General features: G+C 43.7%; 1 protein-coding gene across 1 annotated transcript in view; it reads left to right on the top strand.

Moving 5' to 3' along the window:
- The window catches only part of LOC128456643 (LHFPL tetraspan subfamily member 7 protein), a 104552-nt gene that overhangs the window by 63740 nt on the left and 20166 nt on the right, over nucleotides 1-20646 (top strand). The gene's annotated exons all lie outside the window — the stretch shown is intronic.

The raw sequence follows: 20646 nt of genomic DNA, 5'->3' as shown, positions 1-20646 counted from the left end.
ACACATACATGCACACGCAGCTTCAGCACCACCACTCCCTTTCCCATTTAAAACAGCCTTGCCTGAGAAGATTTCAATAATCCTTGTGCCAAACTGGAATGTTTTCCAACACATTGCTCGGTCCAGTCGAGCCTGAGGGACAATATCTGTTCTTTACCCCCTTTACCTCTTCCTCAGCCCGCCACCTAAAAGTGTGGCATGATTGTAGCCTGTTGGTGCCCCTGTATGATTTGTCAAAAATACAGGGGCATGTTTATTTAATTTTTTTATGAAATGAAATATACAAAATAAAACACCGAAATAGAAAAACACATTTTACATTGCAACCAGAAAGATTCACATTATATTCATACATTAATGTACCGTAGTTACAAGGTCCTTCCATCTAGGTGCACATTTAAAACAAAAAAAGTCTAGTCTCTCTACATAGACAGCAGTTATTAATCTGTTTACTTAACACCTCTGCCTCTCTTGTACAGTAATTGCGACCTGCTTGTTGAAAGATAAATGTTTTTTCCATCAGGGCTCGCGTGTAAGTTTGAGGGTGTTAAAATGATTTGTTCGATTCAGTGCTTTTGCATTTGCTCTCTTTCTGGATCTCTCTCTCTCTCTCTCTCTCTCTGACCCTTTATCTCTCCCAATGAAGATGATTATTTTAAAAGTGCAGGGGAGTAATTGAAGGTCGCACCTTTTGTGTTGGCTGTCTGGCTTAATGATCGCTGAAGCAGTCTTCAGTGGTGAAAACACACATTTCCAGCTGCTACACCCGGGGTCGCTGTCAGAGGCAGTCACTGAGGAGCAGTGAGACAAAGGATACAGCTGTTCTCCATCCTTTCTTTCATTCTTTTTCATTCCCGTTTGAGGAGAAGAGGGACAAAATAATGCCAAGGTTAAAAGAGACTGCTGCTAATTTTTACATATCAAAATACATGTGGGTGATATTACTCAGTCTGTGGAAACAGTCTGATGATGACTGACAAAACTAGAATGGCAGTAGAGTCCATACATCCACCAAGGTCCAACAGTCCCATTGAATTCAATCAAGTGGCTCCAAAGTGCACAAACTGATTTACATCAGTCCTGTGAATATATGTGATTTTTTCATCAATGAAGTATTCCCTTGGCAGATGTGAAAATGTCCAAAAACACACAATCTTGCAATGTAAAAGAAACTGATTCCTGGTTATTCTACATCCTTCCACCAGTTTCGTGTCCTGCGTGGTAATCTTGCTTACAGTCAAACAAACAAACAAACTAACAGCAGGGGTGAAAACGTGACCCTCTTAGTGGAGATAATGTGGGGGGAGCATGTTGTGTTTGAAGTGCAGTGTGTTTTGAACTTGATTTAAAGAAAGGACTACAATACCCAAAGTTTCTCAGCTTTATGTAGTTGCAGTTCTACTCAACTGACGAGGTATCCCTCAATATAAGTTAAGACTTCAGTGCTGTTTCGCAACATCTGTTAGTGGGACCCTCACAACTATGAACACCAGACTTTGAACCTTGTGCTGCAACGTTAAAGCAACTGGTGTAATTGTAGCCAAACCAACTCCCAATGGTTTTAATAAAGCAGTCAGTCCATAACCATGCTGCAGATTTGGAGACCCAATGGCAGGACACAGTGAGAGGCGTCAAACTAAAGATTTAGAAGTGACCAACCTGATGCCTGCCAATCCTCTGGTACTCTGAAATATAGGAAATTGCTTCTCCGAAATGATTTAGATGCATCTTTAAACGTGGCACTCAGCAGAGCGTATACCTCCACCAGATCCCAACAGTCCCCTCACATTCAAGCAAACCAACAACAGTTAAAGGGGTGAAAACACAAGCTCAGTGTTTCATCAGGTGGACACTTTCAATGTGAAGTGGCAAGATTTTGTTTGTAATAAAGGTTGTTAAACAGTGGGACTGTTCTCAGTCAGATGAAATTAGACTGAATGACATCAATACTTCATTCCAGGAGAATCACATACGTGTTGTTCCAGTGCAGGAATGTCAGACTGTGGCACTAAGAATGAGAACAACTAAAGAGAGGTCGTGACCCAGACCTGCCTGCCTCAGATAACTGAATTACCACAAATTGAACTTTTTATTTTTCTCGCGCTGCTTCCCTGGGTCCCTCGCTACCTCCTCTGCCCTCTCTTTCATCCTCTCCTGTTCGGTTGGAAACAAAAGAAACACGGAGGCAGGCAAAGACAAGGGGAAGAGGTAGTGGGGGTGAAAGACTCGAGACATTGACAGACCAAAAAAGATGGATGGCTTTTGGGCAGCGTGATAAAGAGCAGGAAACAGACAAATAGAGAATCAAAGGGGAGAGGAGAAGTGAGACAGATGTGTCGGGAATGAAACCGAGGATCAGTGAAGCAGTGGAAGGGGGTGGAATGATGTCCGAGGGAAGAAATCAAGTGGAGAAAAAGACTCGAGGGAAGGCTCTGCTCTCCCCCACACCTTTCTTAATTAGGAAATATAATATTGAGAGAGGATTGCGGTGGATCAAATGCGGGAGATAACGGTTTTATCTCTGGCCACCAAAGAATTATTTAAGAAGTTGTGGTTGGCTTCCTGGAGTGAGAAGATGGTGTGTGTGAAAGAAAAGCCTCAGGCTGTGATTTGCAGTAGAAAAGAATTCACCACTATTGTATGGAATACTCGTGCATTGTTCAAGCCCCTATTAGAGACAGAAAGGGAAGAGTGTCTATTAACATGAGAGTGGATTCACACCCTGGAGGAGCAGGCAAACACAACGATAGAAATTCATCAAAGCAAATGGTGAGATAAGACGGGTATATGAGGGTCTGTGTCCGTTTGCATGGATTGTGAGTGAAATAAAGAAGAGATTAGTTTCTTTATTGATTATTCCCATTTTACGGATTATATTTATCTAATCAATTAAAGGGTTACTTCAGCTCTTTCATATTTATTCTTCCATAAAGTTGTAGGAAAAGAAAGTAGCAGAGTTATCCAGACTTTCAGTTTCCAGTATGAATCAAACTCCAAAAATACTGGATCCCACATGTCCCATAATGCAACTCAGTAGCATCTTTCCATCCATCTATCCATCCATCCGTCCAGTTGTAGCTGACCAAGTAGGGTGTCCCAGACGACCCTCTCCCTAGCCACGTTTTCCAGCTGTTCCTGGGGGATTCTGGTGTGTTGGGATATCTTATCCCCCCCAGCGAGTTCTGCGTCTACTCCAGTTTTCCTCCCAGTTGGGCTTGCATGTTAAACCTTCAAAGGAGGGTGCCCAGGAGAGATACAAGCCCAAACCACCTGCAATGTCCATTACCGATTAGTTCACCATTAACATTCTTGATTAATTTTGTGGCAGTTTTCAGACATGAACTATGGAGATTGTCTTCCCATTATGGGCTGGACCTTCTGGAGTTTGCCTTTGCAGAGGCAGGATGTATAGGATCTATATGAATTCTGCTCTGGGGATCACGTGTTTTTGTTTACAGCACATCGACGCTGGTGTTTTTCATCCTGAGATATTTGTGTCTGTTTCTGTTTGGTTTTGCGTCCATTGCGCGTTAGAAACACCATCAGTGCACCCACTCGCTCACGTTAATTCCTCCGGATAATCTCCCTCTTTGTTTTCAAATGGGCTTACCCTGACATTATCTGGGGACATTAAAGGTCACAATTGTTGGTCTGCCCTGGGAAAATGTGCTCCGAGTTCAAAGACAGTGAAGACTCTAGTTTTAAATCCTGGTGTCCCATTCAGGCAAATCTCTTTCATGGCAGCTTTAAGTGTATCCTGTGGAAGTTCCATGGTCTTTTTCAAAGTACCCCCCCTCACTGATTGAATCCCAAATGGATTTCTCACCCATAAATCCTTAACATTCACAATAGCCTTGAGTTTTTTCATATCTACATATCACTATCCTTTCTTGTGTGTTAAATAGAAGTGAGACTTAGTAATGCCTGTTTGGAAGGGACCTTGAATTTCTCTTGAGGATTGGTAGGGGGAGCTGATTGGACTGTGAGGTTTTGAAATTGTTTACAACATTATGATTTTTTTTTATAGAGTAAAACACAGTTTTGTTTTTCTCGGAGCTTAGCGTGGGAAGTTGACCATAGAGGCATAGTGTCCAGATGGGTGCTCACCACCATGGGTTCATTTTGAGGCTTTAGCTGCTATGTTGATTCCTCTTTACTCTCACAACTTGTGACTTATTCCTTTTTGACTTAAGTCCCTTTCATTACTCTGTCCCCTGGTAAGTGGGAAACTGCTTTGTCACAACAAGTGTTTTTCTTTTTCTCTGTTTTCCTATTTTGCTTGTCTTCCTCTCTCCTCGTCTTTCTCTCGTTCCGGTGATGTGATAAATATTTATCTCGACACCACTCAGGAAGGGGTGAGAGGTTTTCAAGGATCTAACGGAATAGGAATTCGTGTTGTCTAGGGTTGAGGACACACACACACACAAACACACACACACACACACACACACATACACACACACACACACACACACACACACACACACACACACACACACACACACACACACACACACACACAAACACACGCACATACACATCTGCGTGCTCTGAATGGAAAGGAATTGATTGTGGCGGCAGCCTCATGCTTTTTTGCAAACCTGTCTCATTCAGTGTGGGAGGCCTCTGGCAGCCTTCCCTCCCAGGGGGGTCTTCAATATATGTAATGGGTGGGTGTGGAGGCCTGTGCCATGTGCCAGTCACTTCTAATCATATAAAACTGTCTGGACCCCTCACTTCAGGAATGTCGGCTTCATATTCGACGCTTCCCTTACTTCTGCTGTTCAGCCTGGAAGTTTATTTTTCAACATTGGAACATGATCTCATTCTTAGTATGGACTATAATGGACTATGGGTATTTACATTCTCGAGAGACCTTCTCCTGAAAACAGAGTCTGGCAGTGCTTAACTAAGTTGTGTACTGTGAATTGTTGTTTTTCTTTGGCTTGCTATTTTGAACTACGCTCCACAAACTCCTCAGCCCTCCCTTGCTTCTTTCCCACTGTTCCCCCAGTGAGCCACAATTACAAATCTTCCTCCCACCATACGGGCCAAATCCTATAATAGCTCAAACTGAAAGAGGTGTGTTTGCTCAAAGTCCCTGTTCCTCATTCGCACAAAAATTACACGCATTAGTGGCTGGGGGACAAAGCGGCGCTAAAGAGGGGTACCTCTATTCGGCTGCAATGCGAGGTGGCGCAGGGCCGGAGAAGAAGCTGCTGTTTTGCATGGCAATGGGCTGATAGTGTGTATGGATAAAGTCATGGGGCTGCATGGCTGGCCGTCAAACAGAGGCTGAATGTGAAGGAGGCCGGGGCTGGATAGTCCATGGCTAATTGTATTACTCAGAGAAAGCCCCGGCCGTCCTGTTCTCAGGGAGGTGCTGGTTTGAATCCTTTCAGGACGAGGCAGAATGGTCCCCCAGCCTCTGAATGGACCCTTCCAGAAACGGAGAAAAGCTGTAAGACAAAACGAGAGGAGGAATGTGATTATTGGATCGGACTGACTCCCCCCTCCCCCCCCAGTGAGTGAAGAGTGTTGGCAAACATACAGTTGGAAGAGTTCACTGTTGCTTTTGTGAAATGGATAGTGTCTCTTTCTCTGCTGTTAGGAAGGGATCTGTTCAACACTCAGTTATAGGACTTCTTGGTCATGATTTGTTTTTGATTACCTGGTATTGATCCTGGTGGAGGTCTGTGTTTACTGCTGTGCTCTCACAGGTCACTAAACCACCATGAGGCTGACTTACCATCGGGACATTGGTTAATGACCTTGTCATGTATTCTGCACACATCGGAGCAACTGTTTCTACCCACTAGCAGGACTTTACAATCCCCCCCCCCCCCCCCTCCCCATGCTAACAGTATATCTCATCTCTCGGTGTTTTTGTCGTTTTCACTTTCCTTTTTTTCTCCCTTGGGTCATCATTTACAATGACCACCACCCAGTGCTGAGAAAAGGAAGATTTACTTCCATCACATAAGAGTCCCTGTCTCCCAAACTGGTTGGCGGCATCTCAGAATGAAGCACCAATAAACTGCACTGCTTCCTGTATCATCTCCTTCACCTTGACTTTGGTGACCTTGGGCGTCGGGATATTTAACCACAGATATCTCTTAGCCCTGCCATTTTTATGTCTTTCCTAACCTTTTAAAAAATGTTCTGCCCGGCCAATGCCTTATTTTATAGTCTCCATCCGTCTCTGTCGGCTGGTGAACGCTCCCCCCCCCGAAAAACATAATCGGATTTCGCTGGCATTAAACAGCGAATAGCCGCCGGCATTGGACAACCTGCTGGTAACCAGGTTTAGGGGGAAGCGCAACATTTGTCAAGTGTCAGGGCTGATGCGCAAATATCAGATATGGGCATGTGCCATACTGTACACTCGCTCTGTAGTCTCCCAGGAATTCACACGGGCAGTAAGGATGAAGTGTGTGTGTGTGTGTGTGTGTGTGTGTGGGGGGGGGGGGGGGGCTGTCTCATTTCATTTACTGTCAAGCTGGACGTACGAGTTAATAGGGTTCCTTAAGCCGAAGTGAAGATTTGAAATGTTAGGGGGTCAGGAAGTTAATCTCTCTGAGGGCAAGTGTGGCTACAAGTTCAGGAGTGTTCACAGACACACAAAATCACCGGGTCTAAATATGTAAAGTGTGTAAGTCAATATAGCAAATACGGAGTTTACTATACCCACTGTCAATGCATAGAAATACAGTCCAGTTCCACTATCACAACTCTCATATTAATTTAACCATTTGTTTGTTTATTTACAATGTACTGTGGTACCTTTGGTTGTCTAGAAAGGTGATGGGAAATCAAATTTATTATATTTGATAAGCTGGAATCAGTCATTATTATTTTTACTGACAAAATGATATTTAATGTGTACGTCACTAGAGCGGATTCAAATGGTCTATATCCTGTTTCCCGCAGTGTGAGTTGTGTTGCCTGTGCTCCTTCAGCTGGCAATATTCATTTCAGACGTCTGTATTGTTTGTTCTGGAAATGAGAAATATGTATCAGACAAGGGGCGATGTCTCATTCATCACTGGCCTCCTCTGTCCGACGATCTCTCCAGTGGAGACGGATAGATAGGGCGGAGTATTGGGTGTAGCTGACACTGTTGTCAGAAACGGTCATTGTGGATGTGAATGCGTCTCATTCCCGGGACAGATACAAGCGGGGCCCTCTGTTTCCTCTGTGATTGTATGTTGTCTCCATGCACTGGAGATGTAAGTATCAGATGTAACGAGTAATGAAAATCCTGAAATGAGACGCTTGAGAGTGTTTGTGTGTGTGCTACTATACTTATGTCTTTGTGAGGACTATTTTAAATATAGACCCTACAGAGTGAGGACATTTTTGGAAAGTGAGAACATATTAACCGGTCCTCACTTTTTTTCAATGGACTGTTTGAGGGTTAAGACTTGGTTTAAGGGTTAGGGTTAGTAATTTTGTTTTGGTTGAATAAGGTTATTGAAGGGGCTAGTTATTGTATTATGTCGATGAGTGTCCTCACTAAAATAAAAGTACAAACATGTGTGTGCGTTTGTGTTTTTTGTGTTTGTGTGTGTGTGTGTGTGTGTGTGTGTGTGTGTGTGTGTGTGTGTGTGTGTGTGTTTGTGTTTTTCAGGAGCGGCAATGTGTGATCTGTAATCATTTGGACGGGGGAAATGAGATGCCTCATCAATCACACGGTGTTCGTTAAAGGTTACGTCGCCACATCCTAGGGAGCGTATTTGGCTTTAGCGGGGGGAATAAAAAAGTAATTATCCTTTATCATCAGCCAGAGGAGACTTGACATAATTAGGTTTTTTTTTGGTTTTGAAGATGATTTGGGGTTCCTGTCCTTTGGGATTAACTATATCAGACTGTTAACCAGCCATCAGGCTCGACACTCACCCGCCTCCTAACAGACCCCGAGACTGAGAGTTGTCCCCACGTCTCCTGTCTTTCCGCTCATCTATTGATCAGCCATGACGATCTGTGTTCCACCTCTGCTCCCGCAATTTATCTCCATGGTTCAATTCAATCTTATGGTTTGTCATTTATCCTCTGTCAGCGTGTGTTGTGCCTTCATGAGCAGACATACAAAGCTTCCATGCGTACAATAACTTGATTCAGGGGAACGCAAAGAATTCCCCCTCAGGCATCAACAAAGCTTCACACTTCACATTAATAAAACAATGTTATTATTGGACAGACCATATTACTCAGACCTCATTTTCTCCATAGATCATCTTTGTAATTGAATATTATAGATCTATTTGGACAAGTAACGTGTCCTGATGTCTGCTGCTATTAGACCCTGAGCCTGACACCACACTGACACTTAAATGTTGCATTAACGCTTGATGGTGGACGTGCACGATGCTTGGTGCTGGTGAGAATAATGAGTTTCAGGCTTGGGACACGCTACATAGCTGGCTTTCAATCTAATGTGCCATTCTAGTATCAATACAATGCTAAAGAGAAGCATACGGGAAAGTAATATCTACAACCACATCCACACGCACCAGGTTAACCAGCTGCCTCTACCTCCCCTTTCACATTAATATGATTTGATTGGCTAGCACCTGCCCACGATTTAATTGGCTGGTGCTCTTGTTGGCACATGAAATGTTGAACCCTGCTCAACGTCTGCCATATGAAGCACTTTCCATTTCTGGTTCTGTTCCTAACCAACTTCTGAGAGAGAAATCTTCCTCTTTCACTGCTAAATGTTCACAGACCAGATGCTAACTCTGCTTTTCGGTGCCGAGCAGGTAATCCACAGCGGATGTGTCAGAGCTTTTACCGAGCTTTTTTCTGTTACTCTAGAAAATATTGGTTTAACAGTTTAATGGGTACTTTAATGGGCAATTCTAAATGGATCCATTTAGAATTGCACTTTGCACTCACAAGAAAGCAAATTGAAATCAAAATCAAATCTGTGCCCGAAGAAGCCTAGACTTACACTCAAAACATTTTGCCTTTATGTATTTTAATTACATATCAAAGGTCAATGTAAAAGGTCATAGTTAATGGATGTGTTTTCTATCACGTTGAGTTCGTGTGAATACATCAAAAAACTTGAGTGATTTGAATTAAAGTTTATTCAAGCAAGCTAATAAATAAATATGTGCAGTAAACACAAGTTGCCTGTGAAAGTATAGCCATCAGGCTGCCACCATAAAGGAGATTGATACATATTAACATATGAACATATTTAGCGTCTCTAATAGAACCTGACCCCAATCTACATGTCTGTGGACTGTGGGAAGAAGCAGGATTACCAGGAGAAAACCCACACAGACACTGGTACAACATGCAAACTCCTAACTGAAATGCCTCGGCGCTCGGAACTGCTGACCCCAGACTCGGAAGTTTCAACTAGAACGCCCCCTTCATGTCTGGATTTCGAACTCGGGAAGGTTGGAGGAACCTCCCCGAGTTTTCGAAACCGAACATGGCCGCCCCGTGTCTCAACAATCGGGAAAGCTGTATTTTTTACTGTTTATTAGCATTTCTCTCATTAAATCTGTCATATACATAGAACAGTACAATTACTGACTGTGGACGTGTTACTGTGGCGTTAGTATGAGTGAAATCCCGTGTAATGCGTTATTATGAACTGGGTTTTGCTAAGTGGAGAGCGCCAAGGTGTAATGGAATGCATTGGAATTCAAACCAAGAACTCTCTAGTGCTAACCACCGTGACAATCATTGGGCATTGGTTGGTCAAATTTAAGTAATTAAAAAATCAGTTACAGAATCTCAAGATTTTATATTTGGCTTTCACTTTATTGTTGAATGTCAGATCTGTCATCGTTGGTACCTTGATGAATCCTGAAGGTGATGACACTTAATCCTGATAGATTAATGTGTGACACCATCTGTCCTCCTTGATGTTCATGTCAGTTTGAACTTTAGATTAGGATGTTACTGCTGACAATACCTGAGGTGCAAATAGCAGGTCCGGCAACGTCCTGCAGGCCACAGGGTGATCTGGAAGTGGACCAGGGTTACGTGGCTCGCTTCTCCTCCCACCACCATGAAGCTTCTAATAACCTGCCGTCTTGCTACACGTTGAGATCTCACGCTGGGCCGCAAAGACAAAGAGAAAGAGAGGGAAGAGAGGAAGAATTATGCTTAAGGGGTTCAAATGAAGGAAGCGGGGTTGAGAGACTGTGAGAGAAAGAGAGTGAAAGCCAAGTGAAAATCCATATACATGATTTATACCAGTGCGAGTGTGCGCGGTAGGCAGGAGTTATCTTTTATTTATGAGGGCATCAGCAGCAAAAGCGCCCAGATGTTAAGCTGTGTGGGGATCTCATCTAGGCAGTCGCTCTCCGGCAATAAAGCTAGAAGGTAGGCTGCTCAGAGCTGGGGAGGACGGCGTGAGGATATGTGTGGATGAGCGACAAGGCTTTGTCTGCTTTCCCAGAAAGCTTTAGGCTGAATAGTCAGGGCTGTAAGCGGAAGCCTTAAAACTTCTCTTAGATTTGTTTGAATTTGATAAATGAGGAGAAAAACAAGGACAAAACAAGACACAAGTGTTGAGAGTCATTTACTGGACCGGATCATTTTCCATTCTTCAATTATTTATCTGCGGAAGACAAGACACTTGTTGTTTTCTCTTCTGTCAACAGCTCATCAAGGAGACGCCGATGGATTCATTTTCATTATGGAAATGATGCCCTCATTGTCATCTGCTGCAAATCAGATGCAAAAATCTCCACGGAGAGCATCATCATCATCCATCTAACCTCACATTAACACGGGCTGGATATTAAAAACACGCCTCGCACACTAATAGCACTAATAAAGATGGTGGCTAATGTCTTGCTGCAGCCCTAACGCTGGCGGAGGCTGCCGACGGGTGCAGAAACTCGCGCTTTTTTTCATAACATGGCAGCGTCGGTGACAAATGCCTTACAGCCCCGGGGCGGAGTGCAGAGAAATCCGTGAACTGTAACCAGAAGGGAAAGGTTGCGTTATGACCGGGTCACAGAAGCCCTCCAGCGAGCCAGCAGGTCCAGCAGTTGTGTTGTTTTTAACTGTGGCGTCTTTACAGCTCCGGTAGCTTTGGTTGGCAGGATAACCATATTTCAAGCCTCATATAACTAGTGTGTGCTCATTTTTTCTAAGGACGTACAAGAGCTGCACTCTAAACCCCCACACCAAATGACTTCTGAGCCTCTGTGCGTTGGTAATGTGGCTCTAGATTCTGCTCGACCCTTATACCAGAGCATGGAATGATATTCTTCCACCCAGCCCGGTCCTGGAACGTCAATTAAGATCTCACCCGTTGATTATAAAATACAGTAATACTAGAAAGACTGTGTAAACGTCCTGGAAGAGCCACTATAATGGGACAAAAGGCTGCATGAGTGAATTTGTTAAGTATCTGCTTAAGAAAAGAAGTTGGGTGTCTTTATGGGGAGACTGTGCTTTGGGATGGGGGCTGTTAACTGGCCCCTCCACCTCTGCTCCATTATCCCAATTGAGGCAGTTAGTTACAGTAAATGGACAGTCTTTACGTGACACTTCTTGGCTCCTGAAGCAGGTGCTTATGTTATAAAACGCATTTAATTTCCGTGCTGAGCCGCAGCTTCCTAATAGCTCCTTCCCTATTTGCAATTACTGAAAATGAAAAAGGTTTTGCCAGAGTGTTCTATACCGCCAGTTTGTTTTCTTTTTTTTTCTTTTCAAAGCGTCTTAATCTACCTTAAAGAGATCAAACGGTGAACGAAGGGATCCCTAAACATTTCCAGTTTTCCACTCGAGTAGCCAGGGACATCCCAGCCGTTACATGTTTGATAACAGAAATCCATATAGCTTCCATATCAGCCTCGCACTGCTGCTGATGAAAGGTATAATCTCAGGCGCTGACAAATAGCGACTGTCTTCTGTCGGCTTGAGGAGCGTTTTCTGCGTGTACATGTGTGACGGTGTGTGTGTGTGTGTGTGTGTGTGTGTGTGTGTAACACAGCAAGCCGAGCGCAGGCAGACAAAGAGCCACTCCCTACTGGTGGTTATAGGCGGTTGTCTAGATGCGTGTCAGGCTGAAACACTGAAGAAAGGCTGTGCGTCTTGAAATACAACAATATCACACAACACAGGGGATGCAGAGTAATAAAAGATCATTTATTGTGTATCATGGGACTTTGTTTTTATTATTAAGAGCCGAAATCCTCTCAACTAAATTAGAATGGTCATGGTCTGTCCCAGAACTACTGATAAGGAAGGTTTTTCAGCTGGTAGGAACATCAGCCAGAGAACTATTTTATTTATTAGAACTGATCTCTCAGTTAATCATCTTCCACATGATCTAGTCAAGCCAACAAAAACATTTTGTCCATCTAACATTTACATCAGTGTCACTGGACATCTTTTCTTGGACAGTCTCTAAGATGGTAATGGTAATATTAATGTTCAACCACTGATTTCTAATCCTTTTCACTTGCAAAGAAATTTGAACAGAACATACAAGACATAATTTGGATATTAATACTGTAGCTTGAAACGTATCGATATTTTAACCTGCAATAACTGATTTCTCTCCATCTGGCGACGTTAAGTTTTAGTATTCACAACCCTTTTAGCTCTGCTTTAGGTCTCTTCCAACTCCAGCAGAAATATATTGACTCTTTAGCAGCGAAATGCTCCTTTATAATCACCAGCTAGTTTCAAACTGTGTCTCATTGGTGTTAAGCAAGTAGTGAACAGTGGGTTCTTCCAACTTTTCCTCTGAATGCAGCTGAGTGCCGGGATGCAATATAATGCTCCTACAATGAGCTCCTTATGGCTCTGTTAAGTCACATTGTTTTCTCATTATCATTAACTTTTAACTAAAATGCTTTAATTTAAGTATTATACTGCTGACTACATCTGACACTTAATACAATTAATATTGGAAATCAGACCAGAATAGTCGATTTACGTTTTCTTCCTCCTCACTTTAACTTTAAAAACTTTAAAAATGGGACTTTATAACTGTGGCCTAATTCAGGGGCTGCATCCTTCCGAGAGGGCTAAGGCTAAACCAAAATGAGACTGTCCTACGAAGAATTTCTTATTTGTGTCCCCAGCTTGTCCCACCTTCCAGTGACATCAGTAGCTACTTTGAGTGGCTGCACATACATTACCTCAGCCAGCCACATAGTATTGTCCGTGGCATACAATGAACCCTGGTCAGGTTGGCCAGAGAAGGATGCACCAGTCGGATCCTCCGTTGCTGGGTAATGGAAGAACGGATGTATGTGTACTGGGATACAGCTCTAAATCCCTGCTGCTTTAAAATGTTTACAGAACTTATTTAGTAAATGTGTATTCTTACCTTATTACCAAGAACCGCCCCCGAAACCCTCAAAGTTGAACTAATTAACATTTCAAATCTGAAAGAATTAATTTTTGTTACAAAAAAACAGAGGTGGTTAAGTTCCTGTACAGTATGTGTGGGACAATTTTTTCCTGGGAGAGGTGACGTCCTGGACGGTGATGACATCTGGAGACGATTTGAAATTGATTCATAAATATTGAATTGAATGATAATGGCATTCAATTTCAACTGTCAAATGAAATGAATGGAACGAATTTATTAATGTATTCAGCATTTCATTTTTACCTAAATCAGCAGCTCAATATGTGCATTACAAGTTTAAATATATGCAGAGCAAATACAATCAGATGTTAAATCCTCTGCTCCACTTCAGATGCCCACTTGCCCTCTGTTACTCCTCTGCCTCACATCCAATAACAAATCATAATGAACCATGAGGAGCCAGTGGGCAGCAGAGGACGTTGAATCAGATTAGAATGGACGACGTGTTTAGATCGAGATGCACCGAGTCTAACCTGTGGCCAGGCTGGTGTTACTGTATCCCCAGAGACAGTCACATCAGCCTCTGTGGCATTTACTCCTCATAGAACCTCCATTATCATAATATCCCTGGGCTTAGCACCCCATCCCAAAGGCCAATGGGGTCTCCATTTCACCACTCTAATAATGCAAAGTGCCTCAGAGCCCTGCCAGACCTCAAGGTTTAGCCCGCTTAGCGTCGGGCCATTAGGAATATTGTGAGGCGGGGTGATGCATGTTCATATGTGGTTTTTAGCGTGTGTGTGTTTGTGTATATAAAAGCCGGGACAGATGCAATATGGGAATAATTCGTTAGCAGTTAATGGGATTTCAGTAGGCGCTTGTGTTGTTGACAGTTTACCGTAGCCCCCCACCTCAATGTGAATTATTAAACAGCTGTGAATTCCTAGTAGTGCCTGTGACAATGGAGCTGGCCAGGCAAAGAGGTAGATCCACAGACAGTAACCAGAAACCAGAGAACCAGTCATTGGAGTAACCATCTCTGTTTCAATCTATTTGTGTGAATCACCCCTGACTGTGACACATACAGTGCCTTGCATAAGTATTCACCCCCTTTGGACTTTTCTACATTTTGTCATGGTATAACCACAGATTAAAATTTATTTCATCGTGAGTTTATGCAATGGACCAACACAAAATAGTGCATCATTTGGAAGTGGGGGGAAATATTACATGGATTTCACAATTATTTACAAATAAAAATCTGAAAAGTGTTGAGCGCATATGTATTCACCCCCTTTACTGTGAAACCCCTAACAAAGATCTGGTGCGACCAATTGCATTCACAAGTCACATTTGCAAGTCACATAATTAGTAAATAGGGTCCACCTGTCTGCAATTTAATCTCAGTATAAATACACCTGTTCTGTGACGGACTCAGAGTTTGTTGGAGATCATTACTGAACAAACAGCATCATGAAGACCAAGGAGCTCACCAAACAGGTCAGGGATAAAGTTGTGGAGAAATATGAAGCAGGGTTAGGTTATAAAAAAATATCCAGAGCTTTGAACATCTCTCTGAGCACCATAAAATCCATCATAAGAAAATGGAAAGAATATGGCACAACCGCAAACCTACCAAGAGGAGGCCGTCCACCCAAACTGAAGAGTCGGACAAGGAGAAAATTAATCAGAGAAGCAACCAGGAGGCCCATGGTTACTCTGGAGGAGTTGCAGAGATCCACAGCTGAGGTGGGAGAATCTGTCCACAGGACAACTATTAGTCGTCTACTCCACAAATCTGGCCTTTATGGAAGAGTGGCAAGAAGAAAGCCATTGTTGAAAGGGATCCATAAAAAATCCCGTTTGGAGTTTGCCAGAAGCCATGTGGGAGACACAGCAAACATGTGGAAGAAGGTGCTCTGGTCAGATGAGACCAAAATTGAACTTTTTGGCCTCAATGCAAAACGCTATGTGTGGCGAAAACCCAACACTGCCCATCACCCTGAGCACACCATCCCAACAGTGAAACATGGTGGTGGTAGCATCATGCTGTGGGGATGCTTCTCTTCAGCAGGTACAGGGAAACTGGTCAGAATAGAGGGAAAGATGGATGGAGCCAAATACAGGGAAATCCTTGAAGAAAATCTGATGCAGTCGGCAAAAGACTTGAGACTGGGGCGGAGGTTCATCTTCCAGCAGGACAATGACCCAAAACATAGAGCCAGAGCTACAAAGGAATGGTTTGGATTAAAGAATGTTAATGTCCTAAAATGGCCCAGTCAAAGCCCAGACCTCAATCCAATAGAGAATCTATGGCAAGACTTGAAGATTGCGGTTCACAGACGTCTCCATCCAATCTGACTGAGCTTCATCTTTTTTGCCAAGAAGAATGGACAAACCTTTCCATCTCTAGATGTGCAAAGCTGGTAGAGACATACCCCAAAAGACTTGCAGCTGTAATTGCAGCGAAAGGGGGTTCTACCAAGTATTGACACAGGGGGGTGAATACTTATGCACCCAACAGATGTCAACTTTTTTGTTCTCATTATTGTTTGTGTCACAATAAAATTTATTTTGCACCTCCAAAGTACTATGCATGTTTTGTTGATCAAACGGGAAAAAGTTTATTTAAGTCTATTTGAATTCCAGTTAGTAACAGTACATAATGGGAAAAAGTCCAAGGGGGGTGAATACTTATGCAAGGCACTGTAGATGCTGATGAAAATGTCCAGAAGGGATTCAATGTAAAGGATGTTGTTTATTTTTTCCTCATTTACAGAGGTTGAAAGTCACTGCCACCTTAAGCAAAATGATGCAAAGAAAACAAGCACGTAAGGGAATACATGCTAGTCGCACAAGACTGAACTCTTCACAGTCCTCCCCACCAGCAGGCTGCAGCACTGTTTATTTAAAGCCATTCTGACCTGTAGGGGTTATACAACCAAAAAAAGGCAATCAGTAAACACACACAACAAACACACAAAAAAAGAAATGAATACGAACACAGAAATTCTGCGCACACACATGTTTTTACTTCTATCTTAGTCATTGACATAATAGAGTCCCTTACCTTAACCTTAACCATCCAAACTAAATGCCTAACCCTAACTTAAACCTAATTCTAACCCAAACCTTAAAACCAAGTCTACTATGTCTATAATAGCCATAGTCATAGTCAACCCCTAACCCTTTAAAATAGTCCTCTCAAAGATATAAGTACACACCCACACACCCACTTTTTTTTTAAATGTTATTTTGTCCAACCAAATGTGATTATTACTTACACAGGTCTTAAGAATTACAGCCACAGCATAAGTACCTACACTCACACACACACAGACACACACACACACACACACACACACACACACACAGAATACGTGTATAACTAACAACACTGAGGAAACAGCGCTCTGTAAGTCGCGGGGAGCTTTAATTTAATTTCCCAGTGTTTGCCTCGAGATGAGACAAGGTCATTTGCATTCTCACTCCGAGTGTTTCTCTAAGCCGCTCCTCAACCCACCAGCAGCGCACAGACGCACAGAGGGAAAGAACAAGAAAAGCTTAGGTAAATTCAAAAAGCATTGTTTTGGTGCGTGGGTGTGTGTTGTGACTGCTCGAGGTTGTCTGTGTCTACGTCTGTGTCTCATTATGCTGATACACAAGGGCAAAGTGGCTGCCTGCTGCGGGTGTCAGTGCGTGTTTGTTGCAGTGTTTCACTTTCTGTTCCCTGCTTACCACATGAGCATGTGCATCGCGGACAGGACTGTTAAAAGCCAAGGTGCGCCCTCACCCGAGCTGTCTATCAGTGGGATTGGTAGGCTTTTTGGAATCAATGGAGCCTGGCCCACAGACCAGCCACCTAAATCCATACAGACGGCGGAGAAAGATGAGATGGCAGTGGGAACCATAGGCTGCAAGAAAACTGTCACACAACACACACACACAAACACACACACGCACACACACACACTTTAAATGGCTCCCAACTGTTTAAGACCCCATCGATCAGTTAGTGAGCGTGTGGCGTTTTGACTTAAACTGTGCATGGATAATGGGCTTGGCAGGCACCATACAGATAGTGGGACAGAAGCCCAAGTAGCAGGCAGAGATGGGAAGTGGGGGGGGGTCATTAATCCAGGGGAGTGCTGTCATGCCGTGACATAGCCAACAGGCTGCAGCTGGATTGAAGTGCATCTGGAACCCCCCCCCGCTCATCGCTGGCCCACCCCTCTTTGGAGCAGCGGTCTGGCCTGGTCTGGAGCAGGCGACTGCCAAGGCAGATGGTGCATTGGGTGGGTGCAGGCTGGGCATGAGATGTGCATGGGCAGTGATGTGGGTGATGAAAACACACAGACATGCTTTGGCTCACACTGGGCACACTGGTCATATTTACTTAGTGAGGGAGCGTAACGTGGGGCTCATGGTTGTGCATTTGTGGGCGACATTATACTGCCGGACACCTGCAGAGACTTTCTGCCTAAACCTGGGATCAGACCACTCAGATGTAACAGATGAACATCTGCAGTGGGCATCACTGTTTGTCCTTTAATCCTCTGTCGTGTGTCAGGAACAACTGATTAGAACTGTGTGTAGAATGACTCAAACTGCTGTTTCTTCCTGCACTAACTTTTAGTGCCTGAAGAAACAAAATCTCAATGTTTGACTTGATGACTCCTCGCTACCTGTGTTGTTGGTTTTCCTGATTGTGTCCTATAACCTGTACACATTTAAATGGTTTTGTCACAAATCTAAACAACAGGTGAACACATTGAGCCTCACAAGGAGACGACACTGTGACCTGCTCCATCTGTCCGTCCGTTATCTATACAGTTTATCCGGTAAGGGTCACAGGGGCAGCTGGAGCCAATCCCAGCTGACTTTGGACAGGGTGCCAGCGAATCACCAATAAACAAACGTTCACACTCACATTCACAGCTAAGGTCAATTTAGAGTCTCCAATTAACCTCAGGCCAATCTGCATGTCGTCAGTACAGTTTGAGCTGTCAACACTAATATTTTGGCACTGAAAGATGCCCAGTTTTGCTTTGTGTAACCATGCACCAGAAAAAACGACAACAACAATTGCAGTCATATAACTCGCTGCACCTTATCAACGGCATTCACAGGTACCTGCCTCGCCCAATATGACTTGGAACAGTGTCTGGAATTTGACGGATTAGGGACTGTATCGCCCCCTACTGGCCCCGAGATGCTTGTTTGATCCTTTTTGTGTTCTCGTCTGGAAAGAGATATTTGTAAAACTAAAGTTATGTGGACGGACATTTTTATAAAGACTAAACGCAAAATACCCATTAAAAATAAATCTCTGGATTACAGTAGGCAAGGCTTCAGTCAAGTCGGCTACTGATGTGATGATGATGATGATGATGATGATGATGATGATGATGATGATGATGTTACTGACCTATGAGGATCTCGATAAACAATTTCCTCTGATTAGCAAAAGTTGCTTATCCTTGCTTTGCTGGATATATGTCACACGCTTTGGAGTTTGACTAAACTCAGTTGGTTTGACTCACACAGAAGAATCCAGCCAGGTGATTATCGGCCGGTCGCTCACACTGACCAGCTTTTACAGATGCTTTTCTGGTGATATTTAGTTCACACATTCATCACGCTCGGCCGTCCAGATCAGTGAGCGCAGGTCTGCATATTCAGTTTGTTTTTGCTGCCCAATCAATGGGGGCGCTGTCAGGGGCCTTCACCTGTGATGCATCAGTCCTCGCCGCCTCTGTCTGCTTCTGCTCGCCGCGAAAATTACGCCGTCATTACGGACTAAACACACACTCAGTGGCTCCGGAAACTCAGACATCAATAAACTAATCACACACCCGGTACAAGCCAAACTCCACGTCAATGTGCCAGAACCGCAAATGTCAATGCTAATGAATGCAAATGTATTCGGTGCAAACGTACACACACCAGTTGAAATGTTGGAGGGCAGAGAGGTGGACGAGTGAGCGGGGAGATGGACTCGTCCCACAACCAGAGGGTTCACACACTTGTTCCATCCTCACTGCTGTTCCGCCCTTGACTAAGAATCCTAATGGTATTGTTTTGACTTGGTAATAGATTTGTTGTGGTTTTTTCTCCCCCCCTAATTATAAAGATTTTCTTCTCTGCACAGTCTCGGCGCATCACCTCTCATTAGGAGATGGGCACCAAATCGAGCTGGTTAATTATCCCAACACACACAGAGGAGAAAATTGCTAATGACAAGGGGCGCTATCCACATTACGACAGAGTGCGAGCACAAGCACATGGGTGTAACTTTGTATGTTGAAGCCCATTCTCCTGATAAACAAGGTGCTGAGCGTAATGAGCACCATCCAAGCTACATATGGCCATAGTCATGCAAACAGCAGGCAGCTTCATTTTAATTATCCCACATTAGTAAAGGAGCAAGGGGCCACAGTTTGTGTGGGCGTGCTGGACCGGCGCTATGAGAGAGAAGCCTTATCACGGTCTCATCGCTGGGACCGGAACTGTGGAAGGTGACATCTGATTGGCTGACAGCTCCCCCAACGATGGGTCTGTGCTGTGTTGTATCGGCTCAGTGGGAGACGAGACGGCGATGGTCTCCTAGCTGCTCTTTAGTGCATGCTAATGGCTAATTAGAAATTTCATGACTGAAGCTGCATGGCTATTCTCATTACATGCTCCTCAGTACTCCCACTGTGCCCTAGCATCACGCTGGAAACAGGGGGGAAGCCTGTCTTGATTTTCGGTATCTCACAGTTCATTTCATTGTATTTGTATCTTTTAGTGACTTAAACACTAAATGTAATTGCCGGTTATTCGTAGCTGTTGGGTTTAATGGTGGGATAATGGAAACGCCCCTATCTCCCTTTTCAGAGATGGGTTTTTTCGACTGTGCCAAGTCTGTTTCCTTTGACATGATAGAGGCCCTATATACTTCTGTCAGCTTAAGTCCTCTCACAGCCTCTGGGTCATTAAAATGGTGTCTGTCAAACAGCCTCCAAATTAGACACAGCACCAATACATTGAAAATGGACAGGGTGTGTGAGAGGAAGTGTGTGTGTGTGTGTGTGTGTGTGTGTGTGTGTGTGTGTGTGTGTGTGTGTGTGTGTGTGCACATATCCCTTAGTGGTTGTTTGTGTGTTTTTTCCTGCTGTTGCTTAGTGATAAAGCTGTAAATAGAGTAGCCACTGAAGATGTTAACCAGTCTTTGTGCTTTATGATCAACACCCCAGTTATGATAATTTGACTCTAGGTAACCCAGCTCCCTGCTTATGAGAGTTGGGCATCATTGCGTGTGTGTGTCTGTGTGTGTGTGTGTGTGTCGAGGTGGTAGGGGA

This window comes from Pleuronectes platessa, chromosome 15 (genome assembly GCF_947347685.1).
Source record: "Pleuronectes platessa chromosome 15, fPlePla1.1, whole genome shotgun sequence".
Taxonomy (NCBI): Eukaryota; Metazoa; Chordata; class Actinopteri; order Pleuronectiformes; family Pleuronectidae; genus Pleuronectes; species Pleuronectes platessa.
Note: the sequence above shows the minus strand (reverse complement) of the source record. Positions and strands in the feature narration are given on the sequence as shown.